This window comes from Podarcis liolepis (genome assembly GCF_965112155.1).
Source record: "Podarcis liolepis genome assembly, chromosome: 16".
Lineage (NCBI taxonomy): Eukaryota > Metazoa > Chordata > Lepidosauria > Squamata > Lacertidae > Podarcis > Podarcis liolepis.
Genome location: NC_139567.1, coordinates 19,100,951 through 19,124,078, shown reverse-complemented (window position 1 = coordinate 19,124,078; position 23,128 = coordinate 19,100,951). Strand labels below are relative to the sequence as shown.

Here is a 23,128-nt window from a genome sequence, read left to right as displayed (position 1 = left end):
TTAAGGATGTGGCCCTCCAGATGTTGTTGGACTACAATTCCCACCCATCAACTCTGACCATTGGCCACTATGGCAGACGCTGGTGCAAACTGCAGTCTAGCAGCATCTTGGCGGCCACCTCTGAGTTAGATCTTTGCAGCCAGACCATTCTGAAGTCTAAACAATAGAATAATCATATTCTTAAGTGCTTGATTTCTTCCAGCTGGAAGTTGGCAGGTGCTAGTGTGGAAAATGACATCATTCAGGAGAACTGAGCTATAGCCCCATTCAGACTTTCTCCATGTTTACACTGAATGTGTGGAGAAGTTGGGACAGGCAGTGTTCGTGCTGGCTTTGCCCCAATCTCAATGCATTGAGCCAAATTTATGAAAAGGAGCTGCATGCAACTGAAAAGTTGTAGTCCTGCTTCCTCTTCTAAATGTTGGCTTTTCTAAGTACCCTTTATTGCTGTGCATGGTTCTATACAAGAAGAAGAAGAAGAAGAAGAAGAAGAAGAAGAAGAGTTTGGATTTGATATCCCGCCTTTCACTCCCTTTTAAGGAGTCTCAAAGCGGCTAACATTCTCCTTTCCCTTCCTCCCCCACAACAAACACTCTGTGAGGTGAGTGGGGCTGAGAGACTTCAAAGAAGTGTGACTGGCCCAAGGTCACCCAGCAGCTGCATGTGGAGGAGCGGAGACGCGAACCCGGTTCCCCAGATTACGAGACTACCGCTCTTAACCACTACACCACACACCTTCATGGAGAATAAATCTCTGATAGTCAGAGACAGAGTGGCACAATTACAGATGTTGGGTTGGGCGGAGGTTAAAATAGGCTGTTGCCTACATGTCTTGCTTTGCGGCTTCCTGGAAGCGTACGTCTGGACACTGGGAACTGGGATACTGGATTGGATGAACCTTTGATCTGATCCAGCATGATCCCTCCAACGTTTCTGAGGTAGCATAAGCACAAGTCATTCTGAACTAAAGCACAGGTGTGCCCATAGCTTCAGCTTGGCCCTGGCAGAATCCCTACTAGCCTCTGCTATTCTTTCTATAGCTGTGATTGTGCCATATTGAGATGAACTGGCCTGTGATGCAAGGTAATGAAAGAAAGAAAAACAGGCAGGTGGGATTTGAGATAACTCATCTTCAGTGTCAGGCACACAACACAGTGATCACTTTGTGCCTTGTACACCTGCATGGGTGTTCCTGGCATGTAACCTGAGGAGGTGGATTGCATTCTGCATATGGAATATATAATGGACCACCATATAAGCCAGGGAGGGGGGCAAATTCCAGGCCTCTATCCACATGCCCTCCCCAAACTATAGCCTGCACCGCCACTTTGGCACTATCCTTAAATTCTTCTGTCTGGATACAGTGCAGCCTTGAACTGGGATAATATCTCCTGCATGCCTGGATGGAGGTATGTAAATATAAAAACCACTCACTTTTCTGTGGCTGGAATGCAGTCTTCTGTACAAAGATAAGAGTCACATCTGTTGCTATACTCACTTTTTCCTCTGGTCCCACACACCAGCAGTCCCCAGCAAGCTTTTTAGGAGGTAATGCAGCTGCCAGGCTGAAAAAAAATCTCTACCTATCATACAAGCAACCTGTTTGATGTCTGAAAGTTCTTGGACAATTACATTATAATTTTTTTTGGGGGGGGTGATCAAGGACAATAAATTATTTCATCAACAGTTACCATTTCAATGGTGATGTTTTGAGCAATTAAGGCTCAGAAGAAAATACTTTGAAAAATGAAAAACGCTTTATGTAACAGAATTTCAGTCCAAAGGATAGGGCTTATGTTGATGATAAGCCAAAACCTACAAAATGCATAATGAAAGAATATTGATGATTATGAGATCCAGTTAATTTAAGCAGACCAATAAGATTTCCTGTCACATTGTAGACTTTCTTGGAATTGTTTGTGCCTGAGGTTCATTGGTGTGATGCCAGCTTAAGTATTTCTTGATTTCACTCCAACTACAGACAGTGAAACTATCCTAAGTCATATTTTTTCAGTTGGAAGGGTGGGAAGTGGCCTTCATTGCAACTTGTGGTGGATGCCAGATCAGGAAATCTACACAGGTGGTTACCCATGTGGGAGGGCATTGGGCTGAAAATGGTGGAGCCTTAAGGGGGCTGGTACCCCCTTTCCTGGTTTAGAGCTGGGGAGGGAGGGAGGTTTGGAGTCTCAAACTTGTTGGCTGTTCTCCACCCCCACATCAACTCCACCGAAGAAGAATAATCAGTTGCAGTAAAATTCATCTGTCATCTTTTATGGATGGGCTCCTCGTAACCTGCTATCAGCTTGGTATTTTTCATCAGCGGGCGGCAAGGTTGCTGATTGATCTGGTTGCGAGCCAGAGAATGCTTTGAAAGAGAACATTTTTATATAAAAGCATTTAAATAAACCATTTTGGGGGAGTGAAGTAGTGATATTACGTGAGGGTGTCATGGGTGGAAAATAGCACATTGTTGAACTAAACATTGAATAAAGTGAGATCATGTTCTCTGGAATGTACATTGCCAAGGTCAAGTAAAAATAGTTTCAACGTATTCTGCTGTTGGGTGAGCTGCTGTTCTGCTCAGCGGTCCTGTAGAAAGCATCCCTGTCTCCTGTACGCAGCTTGCAAGACTCAAAATGGGGCGAGGCTTGAAACACCATTGTCCTTCCTGTTTCTAGATGGTCTGCAGGCCACTGAGGCATCAGCCGACTTGGGGGCTAGATTGCAGGGGATACTTTACTGGACAGTTCATACTTAAAGTACTCAATACTTCTATTCTCTTTCACTTTCTGTGTCGGAGTGAAGTCAGTGCTAGCTGCTGACAGAGTAAATAGGCCTTACCTGTGCTGAGGCTGAAGTTATTAAAGTTGCAAGCTTCATCAACATGTTTGGTGAAACCACAAAGAGCTGAAGAGATGTTTGCAAGGTCATCATCATACAAGTGCAGCTTAGAGAATACAGTGGTGCCTCGCAAGACGAAATTAATTCGTTCCGCAAGTCTCTTCGTCTTGCGGTTTTTTCGTCTTGCGATGCACGATTTCCCATAGGAATGCATTGAAAATCAATTAATGCGTTCCTAGGGAAACCGCCTTCAGACCAGGTCCGGGGACAGTCTGTCCCCGGACCTCTTCTGAAGGCTGGGGGGGGGGGACAAGGGCTTTTCTTCCCACCCCCAGCATTTTAAAAAACCCTGGGACAGCGGAGGACTTCTCCGCTGTCCGGGGCGATCTTAAAATGCTGGCGGGCGGCATTTTAAAATCGCCCCGGACAGCGGAGGACTTCTGCACTGTCCGGGGCGATTTAAAAGCCCCTGGGAAGGCAGGCAGGGGGGACAAAGACTTTCGCCCCCTGCCCGCCTTCAGAAGGTGTCCCCGCCCCCCTCCCCACTTCGGAACAGCTTTCCGAAGTGGGGCGGCTGGGGCAGGTGTCCCCGCCCCCCCGCCCCACTTCGGAACAGCTTTCCGAAGTGGGGCGGCTGGGGCAGGTGTCCCCGCCCCCCCTCCCCACTTCGGAACAGCTTTCCGAAGTGGGGCGGCTGGGGCAGGTGTCCCAGCCCCCCCTCCCCACTTCGGAACAGCTTTCCGAAGTGGGGCGGCTGGGGCAGGTGTCCCCGCCCCCCCGCCCCACTTCGGAACAGCTTTCCGAAGTGGGGCGGCTGGGGCAGGTGTCCCCGCCCCCCCGCCCCACTTCGGAACAGCTTTCCGAAGTGGGGCGGCTGGGGCAGGTGTCCCCGCCCCCCGCCCCACTTCGGAACAGCTTTCCGAAGTGGGGCGGCTGGGGCAGGTGTCCCCGCCCCCCCGCCCCACTTCGGAACAGCTTTCCGAAGTGGGGCGGCTGGGGCAGGTGTCCCCGCCCCCCTTCGGAACAGCGTTTTAAAATGCTGGGGGTCGGCAGCGCTTCGCTCCCGACCCCCAGCATTTTAAAACCTCCCCGGGACAGGGGGAGATTTTAAAATGCTGGGGGTCGGCAGCTAACGCTTCGCTCCCGACCCCCAGCATTTTAAAATCTCCCCGGGACAGGGGGAGATTTTAAAATGCTGGGGGTCGGCAGCTAACGCTTCGCTCCCGACCCCCAGCATTTTAAAATCTCCCCGGGACAGAGACTTCTCTGCTGTCCCTTGGAGATTTTAAAATGCTGGGGGTCGGCAGCGAACGCTTCGCTCCCGCCCGCCAGCATTTTAAGATCGCCCGGGGCAGGCGGGGGGGGGAAGGCAGGCGGGGGGGAGCAAAGACTTTTGCCCCCCGCCGGCCTTCAGAAGAGGTCCTCTTCTGAAGGCCGGCTGTGGGCAAAAGTCTTTGCTCCCGACCGCCAGCATTTCCCTATGGGCTTTCGTCTTGCGATGCAAGCCCATAGGGAAATTCGTCTTGCGAAGCGCCTCCAAAACAGAAAACCCTTTCGTCTTGCGGGTTTTCCGTCTTGCGAGGCATTCGTCTTGCGGGGTACCACTGTAGAAGACATGTTCTGTTTGAGATTAGTCCCTACTGGATTCCTGGCATTCCACCTCTCCTGCCACAGGGCCATATGGCTGATGCGAGCCAGGTAGATTGATGAAGATGAAGATGCAGGGCGAGTTTGAATTTTTGCACAGAAGTTGCTAGGCCCCAGTAGGATTGTGGGTATTGCAGTTGGTAAGGCTTACAGAGTCCTCTTTGGCCAAACCTGCTCCACCATAGTTAAGTGAAATTCTAAGAGGGAGTCTAAGTAGCTTTTTCAGGGTTCCACCAGAAAGATAAGGCAGAGCCATTTTTCTTCATTCATGCATATGCCACACTCGCCCATTAAGCAGGTCTTTCCTTCTAATTTTTGCAACATGATCAGATTATCTGAAACATAACCCCCTCCTCCAGCATATCTCTATTCTGCATCTCCCCAGTATGGCTTTCCAATATCTCAGAGTGTGGGTCATGAGTAGGAATGGACAGATTAGATTGTTTCCATTTCTTGTTACTTTTATGTATTCTCAGTCATAAGTTCCTTCTGTCCCATTTTCTGCAGATTTTTTTTTAAGTTTGGAGGAGTGAAAATCACATTTAAATGGTACTCATTTATAGACATTGTCCCCACAAAATTTGCATTTTTGTGTAAAATTCTCATTTTTGTATGCATTTTTGAATCAAAAGTGCATCCCAAAATCCACAGAAGTGGGAAGTTCAGTTTGTTAAATATGTTTACATCTTGTGTATAAATCTGGAAACTGCAAATTAGAATGCTTTGCCTTAAAACATAGTCCAAGGAAAATTTATTTCATCCCTAGTCATGTTAGTACTTGAGATCTCTTCAGCTGGAAGGAGAGGCTGGGGATTTAATTTCTGCATTCAGAACATATGCTTTATCCAGTGAGCTGTTGGCCCTCACTGAAGTCTTTGCTTTCTGACTCAGGGGATAGAAGCAGCAGCAGACTGCTTCTAAACAGAGCCGGTTGTTGCCCCTTAGGAAAAAAAAAGTTTTCCAATTCTCATCTTCCCATGCTTTTACCATAAAAATGGTGTAGTCTTGAGATTCTGGGACCTTTTCAATGTCTGTTTAAAATTCTGTGCCAAGCAATTTCCTCAAACCACTCTTCATTTTGTAGCCTCTCTGCTGAAAGAGCAGTTCCCTCTTGATTTTAATAATCTGTAAGTGGGCTTTTCCTTGGTAGCTTTTGAGATACAGAAAAGCTTAAACATTTTCTTCCCCCGTCTCTCTCTTTTCCTTTCCTTTGGTACTTGATTCTTAAGCTTTGAATTTTGGATAAACAGCTCATGTAGTGATAGCGAGAAGAATTTCTTCCACCTGTCTCCACTGCAGCCCCTTGTGTTATTTATGCCACTTCCCTTGCAATAATAATATCAATTTACTATTGTAATTAATAGCATTTTTTAAAAAAAGGATTTAAATGCCCTTTCTTGCCTAGTTGAAGAATTAGGCTAATTCTGCTTTGATACCACCCAGTGCTCCAGTAATGGCATTAAGATCTCAGAAGTACATCAACATTTTGCACCCATATCTAAGATATTTTGGTGAAATGGATGAAGGAGATGTATTGATTCAGGACTGAGATGAACTGGTGGGAATGTGTGGCATCACCTGTAAATTAAGCAGATCTAACAGCTAACCTTAGGGCTTGTAACTTGTGAGTGAGGCTCTTTACAGTATATCAGAGTGAATCAAGAGAGCTCAACAGTGATGAGCATATTGTATTGTACTATTCTTGAGGATCCTCGGAAGTGTGAAAGCACTGTGCATTTGGGCTATGGAATGCGAATTTACAGGCATGTTACAAACATCTGTACATAATAACTTAGCCAGTAGAGCGAGAGACTCTTAATCTCAGGGTTGTGGGTTTGAGCCCCATGTTGGACAAGAATATTCCTGCATTGCAGGGGGTTGGACTAAATGACCCTTGTGGAACCTTCCAACTCTACAATTCTGTGATTCTAATAAGTCAATGCATCACATTTATTGCATGCATTTTTCTTCTTTGATGCAGCCTTGTAGCCTTTAAGCGCACTGAAATCATCAGCACCTGCCACTTTTCCAAAAAATTGTTTCCAAAGTTGCTCACAACATATAAAATGTGGGGCTGCCCTTGAAGACAGCTCAGAAACTTCAACTGGTTCAAAATAATGCAGCCTGATTCCTAGCTGAAGTGCCATTTGCAACTGAAACAAACCCTGTTCTATAATAGCTGCACTGATTGCCACGTTTTATTTTTACATCATTTAAACAACTCAGGTCCCAAATATGTGAGAGCCGCTTCCTTTCCTATAGACGTTCATGAGTGTTAAGATCAGCAGAGGAGACCCTCTTGCTAATTTCACCATCCTCAGAGGTGTGGGGAATTAAAAAAAAACAATGACTTTCTGATTTTTTTCTAATAGGTTTTATTTGTTTTTATATTTGTTTTTATAATTGTATATCATATTGTCATAATCTGTTTATGGTAAAGGGTGCCTAAGAAAACTTCTAAGTGAATAATAAGTATAACAATTCAATTACCAAATCATGGACATTTGCCTGATATATTTTCTCACATCAAGTGCAAGAGTGATAAGGCTAAGAAGATGTTAGAGTTCTTAAGAGTCCCGCAAGACTAGAGACATTTTTCATTGACTGAATTGGAATCTGGTGTTTTATCAGTCCTCATAGGTCACTTAATCATCAATTTCTTTAATTTTTTAAAAAATCCAACCCATAATTATTCTATCAAAATAATGTTGAACCTCTTTCTCTGACCCATTAACATTATAGATTGCATACGGACTATTACTTTATGAAACTGAGTGCCCGGGAATTGAAGATATATGATGTTGGTTATTGGCAGTAAGTTAGAGTTAACATTCACAGTGACTTTGCAGTGCATAGATTATTACTTATGCTATTACTGACCCATAATAATGGGATGGGGAGCAATACATCTTCTCCAGAGGAGCAGCTATGCATTCTGGGCCAATAATGTAAGGCAATGTGGTCTGGCAGGAGAAACATTTTATTGGTTTACTGTCGTCTGGTGCAAGGATCCTCTACTGTTTCATTGGTATACTATAGAGTTTTCACAGCTGGATCAAAGCAAAATTTGTGAAGGAATGAAGCCCAGAAATGAGAGAGGGTTCTGCCTGTTGGAGTTACTTTAGAATCAGATTCTGGGTTTTATTTTTGCCTGACTCTCTGCCACTATGTAATCTTCCCCAAATTTAATTGGGTGTGATGGAGGAATTTAATTGGGTGTGTGCACCAACATCTAGGTCACCGGGAACAATGGGAAATGTAGTACCCTTGTCTCCCAGTGCCCCACTTAAACAATGCGGTGTGTTCTTATAGTAGTATCTAGGAGCCAATGGACGCACTGCCATGAATGTCCCCTGCTGCCATATCTAGGTAAGCTTGGGAAAGTGTAAAGGGGGTGTGAAGGGTGTGGAGGATTCTTGAGGGAGGAGGGCCCCCAATCTGTATTGAACCCAATTTGGGATTTGGATTATGTTGCTGCTGAACACCTAAGGGTTATACAAAAAAAGCTGTCGACCACCCAAATTATTTTTGGTGCAGACCACAGAGGTCTGCCCATCTTACTCAACGTTCCATTGGAAGATTCTATCTGTGACAGTGTTTATAAAACTGCAACATAAGTACTAATAGTTAAAGGAGAGTTATTGAAAACTGATTCTTAACAGTGATAGAGATCCCAGCATGTAACTGCTGTGAAAAAGCAGTGTTGTCTATTATTTCTGAAGTTGGTGACGAAGACTAACTTGGGGACCTTTTCATGGTGGGCTTGTTCTGATGCAGTTGTGGCCTCTGACCCTAGATGTATTGGGGCTCTTATCTCACAGCCCACAGTCATAGGTGCTGGAAGATGTATTCCCCCACCATTGGGAGGCCAGGTTCCCCTTCTTAAACTTTAAAAAAGGGATATTAGTCATGTAGAATTCTCCATTATTGTGCTGTGCTGTAGCATCCTAAACAATGTACCTAAACAATGTACCTGTTTTTCAAAGCTGCCAGGCAGGAAATTATGGGAATGTTCCTCTCAGGTTGTTTATCCTCAGCATCTGGACAAAATACCTCTGAAAATTGACTTCCCATCCAGCTGTTAGTTCCTCTGTTTCTGACTCAAGCTGTGGGTTCTGTTGCTTGTGTAGTCAAAATGCCATTGCCCACGGACAAGAGGGTGGCTTTGGCAGGCTGCTGTGCAGAAGTACAAGGGGTTTTTTTTTGGGGGGGGGGTCTTCAAAGGGGGAACCACACAAAACAGCCCACCAAGGACTGAGTGTACACAGTGAACATTAAAAGGTGACCTTCTCTGGGTGGGAGGACTGAAGACTGGAGGGAGGAGGGGGACTGCAGTAGAGTGGCTGATCTTCTGAGCAGGGAGCACCCTCCAAACATGGCCAGCATCTTGTTTCCAGCTCTGCTTGTCCCGGCCAAACGGCATTAATGTACCCATGCGCTGTGAATTTGTCTGATCCTCTTTTAAAGCCATCTAAGCCTGTACCCATCAGCACATTAGCGGCAGTGAATTCCATCCGTTAATTTCACTCTGTGTCGTTCTTGTTTTGAGAATAGCTCCTTGCAATGATCAGCAGCTTCCCTGCTTACCCAAGTGGCGTGAATGCGCCAGGGATTTTTACAGTCTCCAGTGTCTTTTCACGGTTCCTTTCCAACTTATTTATGTGCTGGCCTCTCTCCCCACCCCCACCCCGGCAACAACAACAAAAACCCCTTTGAGGCCTGCCCTGCTTTGGCAGGCTCTCCTTTCAGAAGAAACCAAAGACTGTGATTTACTGCCATGGCCCTGGTTGGCGCTGCCTTCGCCTCGCCCCTTATCAGAGTGTTCTCTCCTTTCTGCTAACATGCCACTGTGTCTACATGACTGATGGGGAGAGAAGTTCAGTTGGGTCAGCAAGGTGGCCGATGGCGTGCATGAGAGGAGGGAGTCAGGAAGGAGATTTCTTTGTCAGTAATTGAAGTGTTTCAGTTTTCAGTGTGAGGAGGCAGCTCTCTTTGGGCGGGGGGTGGGGGGCAGCTCAGAGACCAGGGGTGGCAACAACAGCTGCCCGGAGGACTCCCAAGGAGAGAGGAGGGTGTTTGAAAAAGGGAGAGAGGCTGCCAGCTCTGCAAGCAAGGGGTGACATAACTGGGCTCCTGAGCCCCAGAGGGGTGCTGCAGAAAGAACTCAGCTGGTCAAGGGAGCTGTGGACTCAAAAAGGTTGAAAACCTCTGAATTACTAAATTGGCTTCTCTTGACTTTCGCTGTTTAAAAATCAGCGTAGTTCTGATTCTAGCTGACAGTCTTGCAGGGGAAAGTTTTTCAAACTTATTTGTAGAATGAAAAGTTGCTAAAACAAGAAAAGGCCATTAAAATGAGAAAGTACTGCAGAAATTCAGAAGAGGCAGATTTTGCAAATCTCTCCAGGGAAGGTAGCACCGCAAGATTTCCGCCATAGCAATTTACATGTGGGATGGAGAGAAAGGGATTCACGTCCCTTCCCCCACACTTCTTTTTTTCACTACTGCCATCTGTTTTGTTGCTTAAGTGCTCCTCCCTTGAATCCACCATGGAACAGCACTGTGTGATGGTGTTCCAAGTGGGTTTCTATATGTGTATGGGGGGAAGCTGCCAGTTGATGGCTGCTAAGAAGATCGGTATTCTTTTTACTACCATTCTCCCCCCCCCCCGAAATGGCCCTTCCCAGTTTGCACTACTTGCAAATATTTGTGTGCATGTGGTGGATTTCAGATCAGCCTTAATTTTTTACAGTCTTGCAAGTAGTGTAACATGCATTCTGAGCAAATAATAATATTAATTTTATAATTTATACCCCGCCCATCTGACTGGGTTTCCCCAGCCACTCTGGGCGGCTCCCAACAGAACACTAAAACAGAATAAAACTTCAAACATAATAATAATTTTATCATTTTTAAATAATAAATAATCTCAGGATGCTTCCAGACAGATGCTTATTTTGGGATTGGGATTCCTTACATACGCAGCTTTTTTTGCAGCATTAGCACAAAGCTGTTCACGTAAAAATGTCCTTCGCTCCTTTCAATCTGGGTTTTCCTTTCTCGGTAAAATCTGCTACATATAAAAACCACTGCCCTGTTTGTGATTCCTCAATGACCTGCTTGCAAATTAAGCCCCATTAGGAAGCTTCCCAGGTTGGGACTGGGGTTGACACAGCCTTCACTGTATACTAAAAGAAAAACAAATAATTCGCTTTAAAAAGAAAAGCAACTTCAGCTTGAAAACTTTTTTCTTTCCCATATATATTTTGGGAATTGTTCTCATTTCTGCCACTCAGAAAGGCAACTCCTTCAGTCATAAAAATGCTTTATGTTAATTGCACACATACGAAATAGAGAATTGATTTGTTTTTTGTTGTTGTTCTGCAGGGCATGGCTATGAATCAAAATGCACCACTGCCAGGCAGAAGGGACTGTTTGAATGTCTGTTTCTTGACTTTTTTTAAAAAAAGTAATCAGTGGTAATGAGTTATCTTGCCATTGTGTGCACTGATTGCTATGGTGTTGCTGCTGCTATGGAGTTAAAACTTTATTTGGCATGAACACTGTGACCTTTGTATCACAATTGTGGCAGAACAACACCACCGGTGTTTGTGGTATGTAAGGACCCATTTGCCGAACTTAGGTGACTCTTATGATCAATGTGTTTTCACAGGTGTTGCATATATACACCTGTGCATATTTGAAGTGATGTGATGTTTGCCAGCATTTCTGTTTTGAGTTCTGTCGATTAACTGGGAGGCAGTGGAAGCGCAGAGAAGGAGAAGGCACTGGACTAGATACTCTGGCTGGGCTCTTGCCTTTGTTTTTGCTTTTACAAAGTGGGAGAAGTGGAAACTTGCAAGAGTTATAGGTTATGCTTTAACATAGCCTTTTGTTCCATTCCTCCCGTTCTTTGCTTCCACTCAGATTTCTTTCTTAGCTCATCTGCCTTGGGTAGCTAAGCTTCCAGATGGTAACTTATCCCCAACTGTCATAGTGGCATGATGGGTGATTGACAGCACATTGCCCTGATCTGCTCCTGAGATGGAACCCGTGGGGCTCAGAGAGCTCCTAGTCAGCAACACGCTCTGACAACTTCTGGGACCAGACTGAAGCCTTTCACACCTTGACGTCCAGTACCCCCTCTCATGCTTTGCCCTCTCCTTGCAAACTGGAAAGCCAGCAGGATATAACTTGGAAAAGGAATACAGGGAAGTGAAATGTACCGAAAAATGGTGGTGTTTTCGTGCAGTAACACCTGCAAAATTCTGCAGTGTGGTGGCTGGGAAATTGAAGAAGCTGCTGACCTTCTTGTCTCGAATCATTATGTTAAGCATCTCTGGCTTGGTTCAACTATGCTGATAGGCTCTGCTTAATTCACAGCTGGCAATTTAGTGTTAATGGTGCTATATCAATCAGTATCCTCAAATCATTAGGGACTAATGGAACCTGTATTTTTTTTTTTATGCCTTTCCTCCTGCTACGACTCATCTGGTTACCAATTTCCAAAATGTGGCTGTCTTCCATAATTGGCTCTCCCCTTATCTCTTGATGGTTATACTGTCTTTGCTTTGCATCTTAAAGGTAAGACCCTTTCCCAGAAATGTTTTAAATAATTTAGTTTTGCAACACAATAATGAGAGCTGCACTTGACTTGCTGATTTAATCAGCTGATTAGTCAACTACATAGCTTCACTTGATAAATTGACCAGGAGACCATTTTAATCTGCAAGAACGAAATGTGAGGCCTTTCTTTTTCTCACTTAGTGCCATAATAAGGAATGGTTTAAAGAGTATAGTAAAGATGACTTCAAGTATAATGACCCCCCTGTTAATATGAGAAACGTCTATCTCAAAAAGGCCTTGTCCAGCTTTCCTCTGGGGGAAACCTCTCTTTAGTGCTCAGAGCAAACAGCAATTTGGGTTGATGTTTGCTCCGATTTAGAGCTAAAGAGCAAGCTTTCTTTGGGAAAGGAGCCACGCAAGTGAAAAACTGCCTAGACCTGTGCTTTCTAGGCACAGGACAAGTAGAAATGTGCATGAGCCTTAAGCAACCTGGGCTTCTGCCCCCACTATTCCCTTTGTGATAAGCTGGGAGCTGACTATGCGTGGCAGACAGTGCTCTGATGCATTGTGGTTTGTCAAGTTGTGTTAATGAAGAGGATGTGTTGGGACACGAGGATCTTCTCTGTAATTCATCAGCAGTGGTGGTAGCCTTGTAAATTCAAATGAAGTAGGGTATACAGGGAATAAGCTGTTGGGCAAGTGGGTCTGTTTGGGATCTCTGATTTGCCTGTGTGTTCCACCAAGGGAGATGAGATGAGCCTCCTTGATTGCCAGTATTGCCATCTAGGTTGACAGCAACTTGCAAATGCAGTCAGCATAACAGCTCTTGAAACTGTTTAATGTGCAATAAATCTATCTTCAAAGACAGTAACTATTCACATGTAAAGGTCTCATTTAACCAGAGGGTACAATAAGGAACTGAGGTCTCCAAGCCATAGACAAGATTGTCTGAGATTGTCCAGAAACATTTTCCTATTCTCCCATGCAATGAGGAATTGTATGTGAAAAGGAAGTGGTGCTTCATTAATGCAGAGGCACAAAGGAAGCGGACGGATAATTTGCTGGGGAAATTCTCTCTTCTAGTTTGCTTTATGCCTCTCTGCTCCCTTTAAGCTAGCTGTGGTGGGCAACGTTTTTGCCCCTGTGGACCAAATGCTGGCAGTGGGGAGAACCTGTGCTCATTCTCTTCCTGCCCACTCTCCTCTGACACACAGAGCCTTCTCCCCCCATTATCTCTCACACATAGCCACCTTCTCCACTTTCACTCTCACCCTAAGCTCTTCCCCATCTCAGGATGTAGGGGAGTAGCATGTTGAGATCCCATCATGCCTCCCCACCTCATGTCGTCTACACTTTTGTGGTGCAGTGTTCACATTTCTTCATTTTTTACTGCTTCCAGTGGCAGAGAATTAATGGATAGTTGGAATTTTTTGGTGCTTCTGGAGTTTCCTTTTTTTACCCCAATATTTTTTGCTGAATTCCTGTCACATTAGATTGTCTCCAGATAAAACTGATAACTTTAGTCTTTTTCACACTTTCACACTTTCCCTTCACCAGAGGCGGAGCTAGCTGCTCCGGCACCTGGAGTGGCTCACATGCTGTGCAACTGGGTGAGTGTCCCAGGCCGGCGGCGCAGCGATGTCACCCCCCATGGATGACACCTGGGGTGGACCACAGCTACCGCACCCCCTTCCTCCGCCAGTGCTTTCACACATTCAGTGAAAGCATGAGATTGCACAGTCTGCCTCCAGTTCCTCAGCCTCAGTGTGTTCAGCAAGGCATCTGAAAGAGACTGCTCTGTACATAGAAGCCCCTTTCAGACCTTTGGTTGGTGGAGCCAGTATATGGTAGTCACAGTGGAAGATGGAATGAGCAAAAGGCATTGCTGAGTTTGCTGGCAAGAAACATTTATTTGCAGTTAGATATGGTAGAAGGAGACACAGATTTCCCCTTATATCTTCGATGGGGCATGTGACATCTGGCTGGCCATTTAGGATAGTTGCCCACTGCCTAATCCTATTGATGCATTCATAGATCTGCTACAACATCCTATTGCTAGGCCAGCAACTGGTCATCTGTTTGGCGCATATGGCAAGCTGATACTTCATGGTTTTTGGGTTTTGTGCTTGCAACATTGTCATTTTACATCTTTGCTGAGGTGCAGAGGGTGGCACTTGGGACTGACCTACCATGCCCTCATCCCCTACCTCACCCCCTACCTACCATGCCCTCACCCCCAACTTCTATCTATATACAAGCAGTGCAAAGCCTTGTACAGTGTGACTTCAATGCGGCTTTCTTCAGCACTTTTCAGAGCACCTAAATCAGCATCACACCTTGTTTGCCTGACTTGAGGGCTTTGCACTTAACCATTTTCTACCTCAGAAGGGAAAGCATAAAATTGGGGCCCGAGACACCTCTCTCTCTGTCTGTTTATATGCATCTTGAGATATAAGGGGCAGAGAGCGCTGGGAGAAAAACGATCCGCTAGCAGTAATCACAGTGAACCCTGGAAGCCAACAAAGGGTCCAGAGAGTTCTCCTTGAAATTTCCCAATCAGTCATCTAGAAATGATATTCTGCCCAGTGCATCTCCCAGCAGGCTGCCAGGAGTCACCTCTGTCTAGCTGATACTTGTAAGATGGTCGTGTTACATCTATATGTAGAATTCTACCCATTTAGGAAATGAAATAGACTTTCAGCTTATTTCCTTGGCCAAGGAAGCTGAGGACTGAACCATCATTAGCTAAATTAAACATGGTGAAGAAGCTTGAATCTCAGGCAGCCCTACATACTCTCAAAAGTTGCTTTAGGAATAAAAAGTACAAGGAGAGAGGAATTTCTTCCAGCTACGCTTGAAGAATATACTTGCAATGAGAGTGAGAGAAAGAGATTAGAAAAAAGTTTATTCTTCATCCATTATGTCCAGGATTCACTCTGGCGCTTCTTCCCAATATTGCACAGGGTCAGGGCTTGTGATCTGGAGATGCTGCCAAAATGAAATTGGGCAAGGAGAAGGCTAATCAGACTAGATGAAGCATGGCAAGGATGTTCAAGCTACCAGAAGCTTCATCTGCTCCCTAGAGACAAGTCTCTGAGACTACAGTAGAAAGTCAAGCCAGAGTCTGTTTGAGGCTTTATAGGGCAGGTAAAATCCCATTGGCTATTTGTATCACCGGACAGCTGGTGAGTAAGGTGCGGCAGCACCTTTTTCCTGCCAGCTGCACTGACAACACACAACTACATAATATGCCAGGAGAACAACTCCCTCTTCTGGAAAGTGCAGTGGCTAAAGGTGTTAAGAATCTCAGTTCAAGACATCTGGGCACCATTCATGCAACTTTTCTAAATTGTCTTTTTTTTAAAAAAAAAAAATACAAATGGTTATGTATTAACCTTTATGAGCCACTGTAGGGGCCTTTTTTTGCTGAAAGTTAGCACCGAAGTGAACATAATCCCCTTCTCTCCCTGCCCCCCTTTGTAGTGACAGTTCTATCCTTGAGAAGTCAGAATTGTAAGTCCTTGCTCTGTAGATTATTTCCATCTCTGCGCCATTGAACAGTAGAAGGTTGATACTTGTTTCTGGTAGCTTAGTTGAGCAGCGGTGATGAACAGATTAGATGCCCAAGATTGCAGAATGGAGATCAAAGCACAGCATGCAGTTAATAAGCCCACATCACTCACAAATACGAGCGTTAGCATATATGATTATATGTTATGAGTGTTTTGCTGCCCATTTTCATTCCCCCTGCAAAAAAACCCCAAGATAGCTAATTGTTGCAGTTAGCGTATTATATTCTTCAAGTGCCCTGCCAAACAGATTGCAATTCCATCTGATAGGACTTGTGCTGTCGCTTCTGTAACACTTTAAAATGCTCCATCACAGGCTTGTTCTGTACACTCCCGTACACACCGTATGTGCATGGCATCTTTTACCAGAACACAATCCAGGGAAGTCTTGTCCAACTCCTATTAGCTGGGAGAACACAGCAAATGATTGCATGCAACAGATGGATCCTCTGTAGGAAAATGACCACGCTGAATCTGAAAATAAACAAGCAGTGGTACTCAGTGGCACTAAGTCACATTGTGATTCACTCACTTGCCCTTGAGGAATATCTGTCCAAGGTTATCCTCACAGGTATTTAGGAGGCAAGTGAAACTTTTGCTGTTTATGCCATCTCTTTCCTTTGCTGTGTGAATTGAAACTGAACCCCTTAGGGTTTTGTGGGTTGCTCTTTGTGTTTTATCCCTTTCCATGTTTTCCTGGAGCCAAAGTTTGATCTGGAAAGGTGGATGATGAATTTAACAATAATGATGATATGTCCACAAGGCACAAGTATCAGCTGCTATGTCTTGGTGCTGGGAGACAGCCTGCACATGGAGCAAGGCTATGCTGCTGCCTCGGTTGGTGGATTTTCAGGTACTATTAAGGGCATTAGAGCAGGAGATGGGCAGATCTGCTTCATGCAATGCATCCACACTGAGAGAGCTCATCCATACTTTTTCCCCTGCCACGTTTCTAGAAACAGGTCCGTACTTTAAAGTGCCATGTCCGATCCCCCCTCCTTTGCCCAGTTGCTTTCCTTGCGATAACCTGCTCTTTACCGCTGAATCAGAGCAAATGGCAGTCTGCAGAAAACCTGAATTTCCATTTGTTCTGATTTAGCGGCGAAGGGTGGGTTTTCTCAGGGAAAGCTTTGGGGTCTGTACCTATAAAGCATGGGGCAAAATGCATATGTGGATGAGCCATTACTTCTCCTGCACATGCCTCATTTAAATGAATAGGAGCTGTGCTAGAATAGAGAACTGTAGGGAAAAGCCTTATTCCAATATGCACAATCATAAAACCATAGCCCCAACTAGCTCAGTGTTGTCTACAAGAACTAGTGGTGGGTTCTCCAAGGTTTCAGGTGGGGTGGGGGTTTTCCAGCCCTACCTGGAGATGTTGGGGATTAAATTTGTGCCTTTCCACTTGCAAAATGTATGCCTTGCCACTGAGCTACATGCTGCACCTCCTAAATGCCTGTTGAAATGAAACTTGTCCAGGAGGACTTCCTGATGGATTGCGCCCCATGCCAGCTAAGGGTAGGAACCTTTTAGATTTTCTGTCTCATTTTCCAAAACGTTGGCCAACTCCAAACCTGACACCAGTTCTGTAAGCATTGGGTAAATGTTTGTGGCAGTAAATTGCGGGAAGAGTGGGCGAGGATTGACAGTTTATCCTGTTGTCTCGTTGCTTGCCACAAAAGAAGATCAGCTCCTCAGCAACTCTCACATTGATTTTCTTTCTAAAATAAAGGCAGAAGCAGTTCTTTGAGGATGTGTGATGAGGTCCAGAAGCTTCAGAATAACTGTTCTTTGGGGAATGAGTTCTTGGAATCAGGTTGGGTTCTCTGAGTTATTGTCTGGTTGAAAAAAAGCTTCTGAATTCCACAAAGGAATTGTGTCGTCGCCTCTCCATTTCACAGAATCTGATTGATGAATAGTTAAAAATTCCTGCAGAACAGAGACTAGTCAGTGGATTTAGTCTTGTTGTATCTACTAACCCTTCTGGGAAATGCTTTGCTGCCGTCTCATGTGTCCACTTTATTGCAGTGTTGCACCTTGCATTTCCCCTTATTTCTTATTTCTGAAGATGTACATTTTCAGTACTCAGCAGCTACCGTTCAGGGAGTCTGAAATGTGTTTCCATGTCAATGAAAACAAGCTTAGGAATTGCTCGTGGAAATGTTGGGTTAAGCAGGGGCAGTCAGCTAAACTGGTGGATGTATCATCACCACCGACACTTGATTATTTGCCCCTGGAAAGTTTCCTCATCTTTATCCCTGGTTGTCCAGTCTGAACCTGTGTATTTTCCCTTTACACTACCACACATGCAGTTCCTGACAGTAGGTCCTCTGGTATTGGTGTTTCTGATATTCTGCAAGGGCAGAATATCTAGGAGGTCTGCCTCTGATACCACTTTGGACAAACGTATTCTTGAGACTGTGACCATTCAGATGCTGGCACTATTACTCCTGTGTCACTAGTCTCTCAGTCTAGTAGACTTGGTTGGGTGCTTTTAACAACTGCAGTACCAGTTGGCCTGAACCCTCAACAGCCAGCCTGGGCCAATTAGTCCCTATATAAAGCCCTAGTTCAAGAGCTTCTTCAGGCCAAGCGAGTTGTTTCTCGCAGGTGGATACTGCCTGAGCTTTTTCTCTTATTCCCTGAATGCCTTTGGTTGTGAATCTGCTTGTATACATGTTTACTCCCATGGAACTCGGCCTCTGCCTGCTTTGGACCACCACCTTATTTCTGACAAAGCCGTTTGCAGTTGGCCTACTTACTTAGTTATGGATCTTCAACCAGTGCCATGTGCAGAATCTACAGAAAAAATGGCTTCTGTGGCACTTCTGTATAAAGGAAGGACACTCTAGAAGCAGCTGCTACCCTCATGTTGCTGGAACAGGGACAATATTGACCCACCTGGACAAATTGGTTATCCATCATGTAGTTTTCTCACAGTATAATGAACGCATTGCAGGCAGCAGTTTTGTGTCTCTCATTCCCCATCCCCACTGAGTGCTCTCTCTTTGTCTGTCTGTCTCTGCCCCTCAGCCTTCCTTCATCTGAAGAGAATGCAAATATTGGATTTAGTAAGATTGACTAGTGTCAACCTGTGATTAATCTCTGGATGAATTATTTGCATAGCTGTGGATCCAGGCAGCAAGGGGAGATGGTGTGCTAGAGAAGGAGCCCCTCCCCTAACCAAACGAAGAAGCAAATATTGGTTCACTCGTGCTGGAGCTGAAAAGCAAGAAATTGTGGAAGAGGAATCTGAGCTTGTTGCATGTACTCATAGTAGCATCCCCCAGGGAGTGTTTAGAGTAAAGAGTGATTAATAACAATAACAGGGAATCTAAAAGGCTTTTTAGTGGTACATTATGTACTGTGTTTTTCAATTGTGGTGGTAAAATAATACAGTGACTATGATATTAGACATTGATTATCATGCCATATATATGTGCATTTTTCAGCTTGAATACTGCTTCACTGTTCTTCCATTCTCAGAGGATGTTCCTGTTCAAACTTTTATCATTAAAGTAAAATCCAATGATTTCTTTTTTATAAATTGTTCTGTCTTATGACCTGGAGGATTCTATAGTGGAACAACACCGTAGTGCTTGTGAGTAACCCAGTCTTTCTTCTTACTAACAGGCCATAATGTAGGGCTGTAAGGGACAATGGATGGAAGTTTCTTCCAAATATAGATTAGGATGCATAACATGGCATAACCCAACCCATCTGAGCTCCCTTTATTGTGCACACATGCTGGGGTGGGGCAGGACAGGGGGCTATGCATATGGAAGGCTTTCACACAGACTTTCCCAGGACCTACTGCAGTGTGTACATTTATTATTTTTTTGTATTTCTCTTGGTCCACCTCAGCAATTCAGATAGTGGTCATGGTCACATGTCTTGGTAACCTATTAACCATGGTCTACTGTGCACAAACCAGTTCAGCCCTTTTCATTCATCTGCTCATCCCAGTTGTTTGTTTCACTACCAACATACCACAGTCTGTAGCCAAGGTTTGTTTTTAGCTAACTGATTGTGCTGAAGTCAAATGAAACAAACCATGACCTTGGTTCACATGCAACACTGGTGGAGAGGAAACCAATGACCCAGATAGGCATATTCATGGCAAAGCTTCAGCTGTGGCTTACTGTGGCCTGTGAATTGCTTCTGTGTCATCAACGCATATGGATGATTTTTCTGCCTGAGCTGTATTCTGAAAATGAGTATGAAACCATATTAGGACAAATACCAGGGAACCTGGGTTGGAGGTGAAATATTTAATATCATATAAATCAGAATAGATCCATTGCTGGAGACCCATCAGGCTTGGCATTTTCTTCACATTCTCCTTACCGAGCCAAGTTTCCATTCTATTAAAAAACTCTCCTTGCTAAAATGTCAATGGGTTCAACATAACATCTTCCTCACTCCGTGCCACATGGCAAGTTTCCTGTAAAATACTATCCTAATACATTAGACAGGGGAGAGATTTTTTTTATTATTAATGTCACCTTCTAAGATTTATGGCTCCCCAGACCACATCTCCTCGTTTCAGCCTGTGAAATGTCTTTTGGAGCAGTTGTGTAATATTTAATATACTTTCACAATTTTGGTGATAAAATGTTTAGTGATGAGGCAGAAGGAAAGAAGCAGGGAAATGGTTTTTGTTGCTTCATAAAATTGGCAAAGGAAGAAGGACGGCATTAGTGCCCCCCCCCCCCCGCACAACCACTGCCTTGAAAATTTAATTTCAACATACTGGTTAGCTAGTAAATGGGGATACGGTGGATCAAGGGAAGAAATAAACAGGGAACACTTATTACTTACTGGTCCTGCAAGCTCCATATATTCAGCAAACAATGGGGTGGACTTTGAGGCACCCTCCCCCCCCCCCCATTCATCCTAAGGTTAGCCACTTATTACAGGGCCCAGTGTAACACACACACACACAACACACACACAGCGCACAACTCCAGACTTGTGACCTATCACTAAGCAAAGTCCCAGCTTTTCCATGAGGCTCCTGGTTCAAGGGTATTTGAGTCTTCTGAATGGCTGTTATGGCTTTACCAGCTAAAAAAGGCTATTTTGAAAGCCTCTCATTTTTCCAGTCTGGTTACATTTTGAGGGTTGATGTAGCTTATAGCCTTGTACCATCTCATTCCTGTTTTGATTTCCAGCACTCTCTTTTATAGCATTTCAAGTAGAGGATTATCTTTGCCTATGAGCCATGCATAGATGTGGCATTAATTAAGCATGCCGTCTTCCTTTGTATGTCTTTTTGTGCTTGATTTTCAATAAAGAGGTTGGATTTTTTCATGCTTGTGTTGTTTGGATTGTTGATGGCATTGGAAAGGATCATTAGTTGTTGTTCTGGAAGTCCACTAAGTTGGGGCAGAAGGGAAACCAGTCTGTGTTTATTTTGCCAAAGGAAGACACAAAGCTTTAAAAGCTGGAATATGATTATACATGTAATAAAAGATTAGAATGTGCCAGCCTCCTTTAGGAGAAAGGGCGGGATATAAATTAAATACATAAAAATATATAGGAAGATCTGAATCTGACAATGTTTGAAAACCCATCCAGCACATTTGAAATGATACACCTTCTTTATTTGGGTTAACGGTAAAAAGTAAATAGTCTTGACTTTAAAACAGAATAAAAACGTGAAGCAAATCATGTTGTAATCAAATATGTTAATTAAATATGTGACCTTTCAGGCTCCATTTAATGCCCCATTGGCACTGCTTGCGGGGGTAAGCTAGCTTTCGTTGTGTCGTTGATGTCTGTAGACTTGTCCTCAGGTGGGTAGAGCTCCGTCTAGTGATGAAAAGCAAAAGTGCTGCTCCAAATAAAACATTAGCAGGTTACCCGGTAGAACTCAGTTTTCAGTGATTTTCCTTCACCCAAATGGTGTGCTTAATTGACTGAGGTTAGAGACTCATGGTTCACGCTTCTTTGTTCCTTTCTTCTTTATTATACTATGTTGTCTTGTCTTGTGCTTTTCTTTCTAAAAATATTGTTTCATTTTTTTCCTATGTGTACTTGTGAATCCATATTTCAGTTGCCTGCCATTTTGTGTTAAGTCCAATTTTCCTACATAATTTACCCCCCTTCCCTTTGCCTCCCCTCTCACGTAACTAGGAATGGGTCCACAAAGTGGTGGCCCTAGCTGTTAGGGCTAGATCTACAGTTTCAACTACTGAAAGAACTGCCCTGCCATGTATGGAAGGTCTCTTGGGTAATACTTCCCAGAAGCCAATTCTTCTTTGGAAGCCACTACTGAAGGTCTCCCGTTCGGCGTCCTTTTTAGTGGATGTCTCCCTCGATATGGTTCCGTTCTAGACTCATTCCTTGGTGACTAGTGTATTTGTATGATGGTCTCTGTGGTTGAAGCATCATGCTCTGCAGGTTCAGTTTGGCTATGGAACCATCAGTTGGCAGTCAGCTTTTTGGAGAGGCCACCTTGAAGGATGTCCTTGTAGAGTCTAATGACAAGAAGAAAGCTATGCTGAAGAAAGAAGAGAAGACATGCACTTTTAGAAGACCTTTCCACCCCCTGTCACTCAGCTCAGTCCTTTCGTTCTTCCAAGAGTTCTGGCAGAGGCAGAGATTTTCCAGACCTCCAATCTCCCCTGGTCTTGGCAGTGCAGAGGAACAAGGCCCCAGTATCAATGAATTTTTACAGACTTTTACCATATCAAAGGTCTTGATGGATCTTAAACTAAGACTTATACAACAGCAAATAATATTTATAATCTATTGGACTCCACTATGTTTGTCATATCCACATCCAGCTGACTGAAGAGGTTTGCCATTCATTTCTTTCCTGGGCAGAGAGTCACCTGGATTTGATTTCAGTGAAGTACCAGTACATGTAGGTCCCGCCATAAGAACTTAATCCGTTTCTGAGAAATGGTTTGTAAAGTGAGTATTTGCATTGCAAGACAATGATTTCCATTGTTTCCCATGGGGAAAATTCCAAAGTGTTCTCAACCAAGAAGAAATTACGGTAACAGATTGCCTTCTTTCAACATCAGTCTTCTATGAATTAGTTTTGTTTGAAGCAGTTGCTTCGAGGACCTGGTCTTGTTCACAGATTCAGAGACATCAGCATTATTAGTTCATTATTCTAAAAGTGTAGATGATTGAACATGGCGAGAACAGACCCCTGCCCCTTCCATCTATGCATTTGCACCTGCATAATTTGATCTCCAATGCAGTAGCTCTTCAGCCAATCTGTATCCTCCAACCTTATATTTTTTGGTAAAGAATGGTAGAGTTCCAGGACGCTTCTGTAGACAGAAATAGATTTATTGCAGCTTCAACTGCGTTGATGGTTTTGCTCTCAGAAACACCCTGTCAACTGCAGCTGTGCCGAAGTCTCGTTTAGATGGTTTAAATGGAATTTGTCTTTTCGTTCTCTCTCACTCTCTCTTGGGGACCCATTTTGGAGCCGTTGAGACAGAAAGCAGCTTCTCAAAATGATTCATCTTGCACTGACCCTTCTTTTG

General features: G+C 44.2%; 1 protein-coding gene and 2 long non-coding RNA genes across 16 annotated transcripts in view; 1 reads left to right on the top strand and 2 right to left on the bottom strand.

The window, feature by feature from the left end:
• LOC310696120 overlaps positions 1–23,128 on the bottom strand; it is a 493,645-nt gene that overhangs the window by 128,000 nt on the left and 342,517 nt on the right. The gene's annotated exons all lie outside the window — the stretch shown is intronic.
• Positions 1–23,128, top strand: part of NCAM1 (neural cell adhesion molecule 1) — a 226,853-nt gene that overhangs the window by 81,747 nt on the left and 121,978 nt on the right. The gene's annotated exons all lie outside the window — the stretch shown is intronic.
• Positions 14,940–17,511, bottom strand: LOC310696084. The gene is made up of 2 exons (XR_014520395.1): positions 16,990–17,511; positions 14,940–16,094 (listed from the first exon to the last, which is right to left on the bottom strand). It is a non-coding gene; the product is annotated as an uncharacterized lncRNA (long non-coding RNA).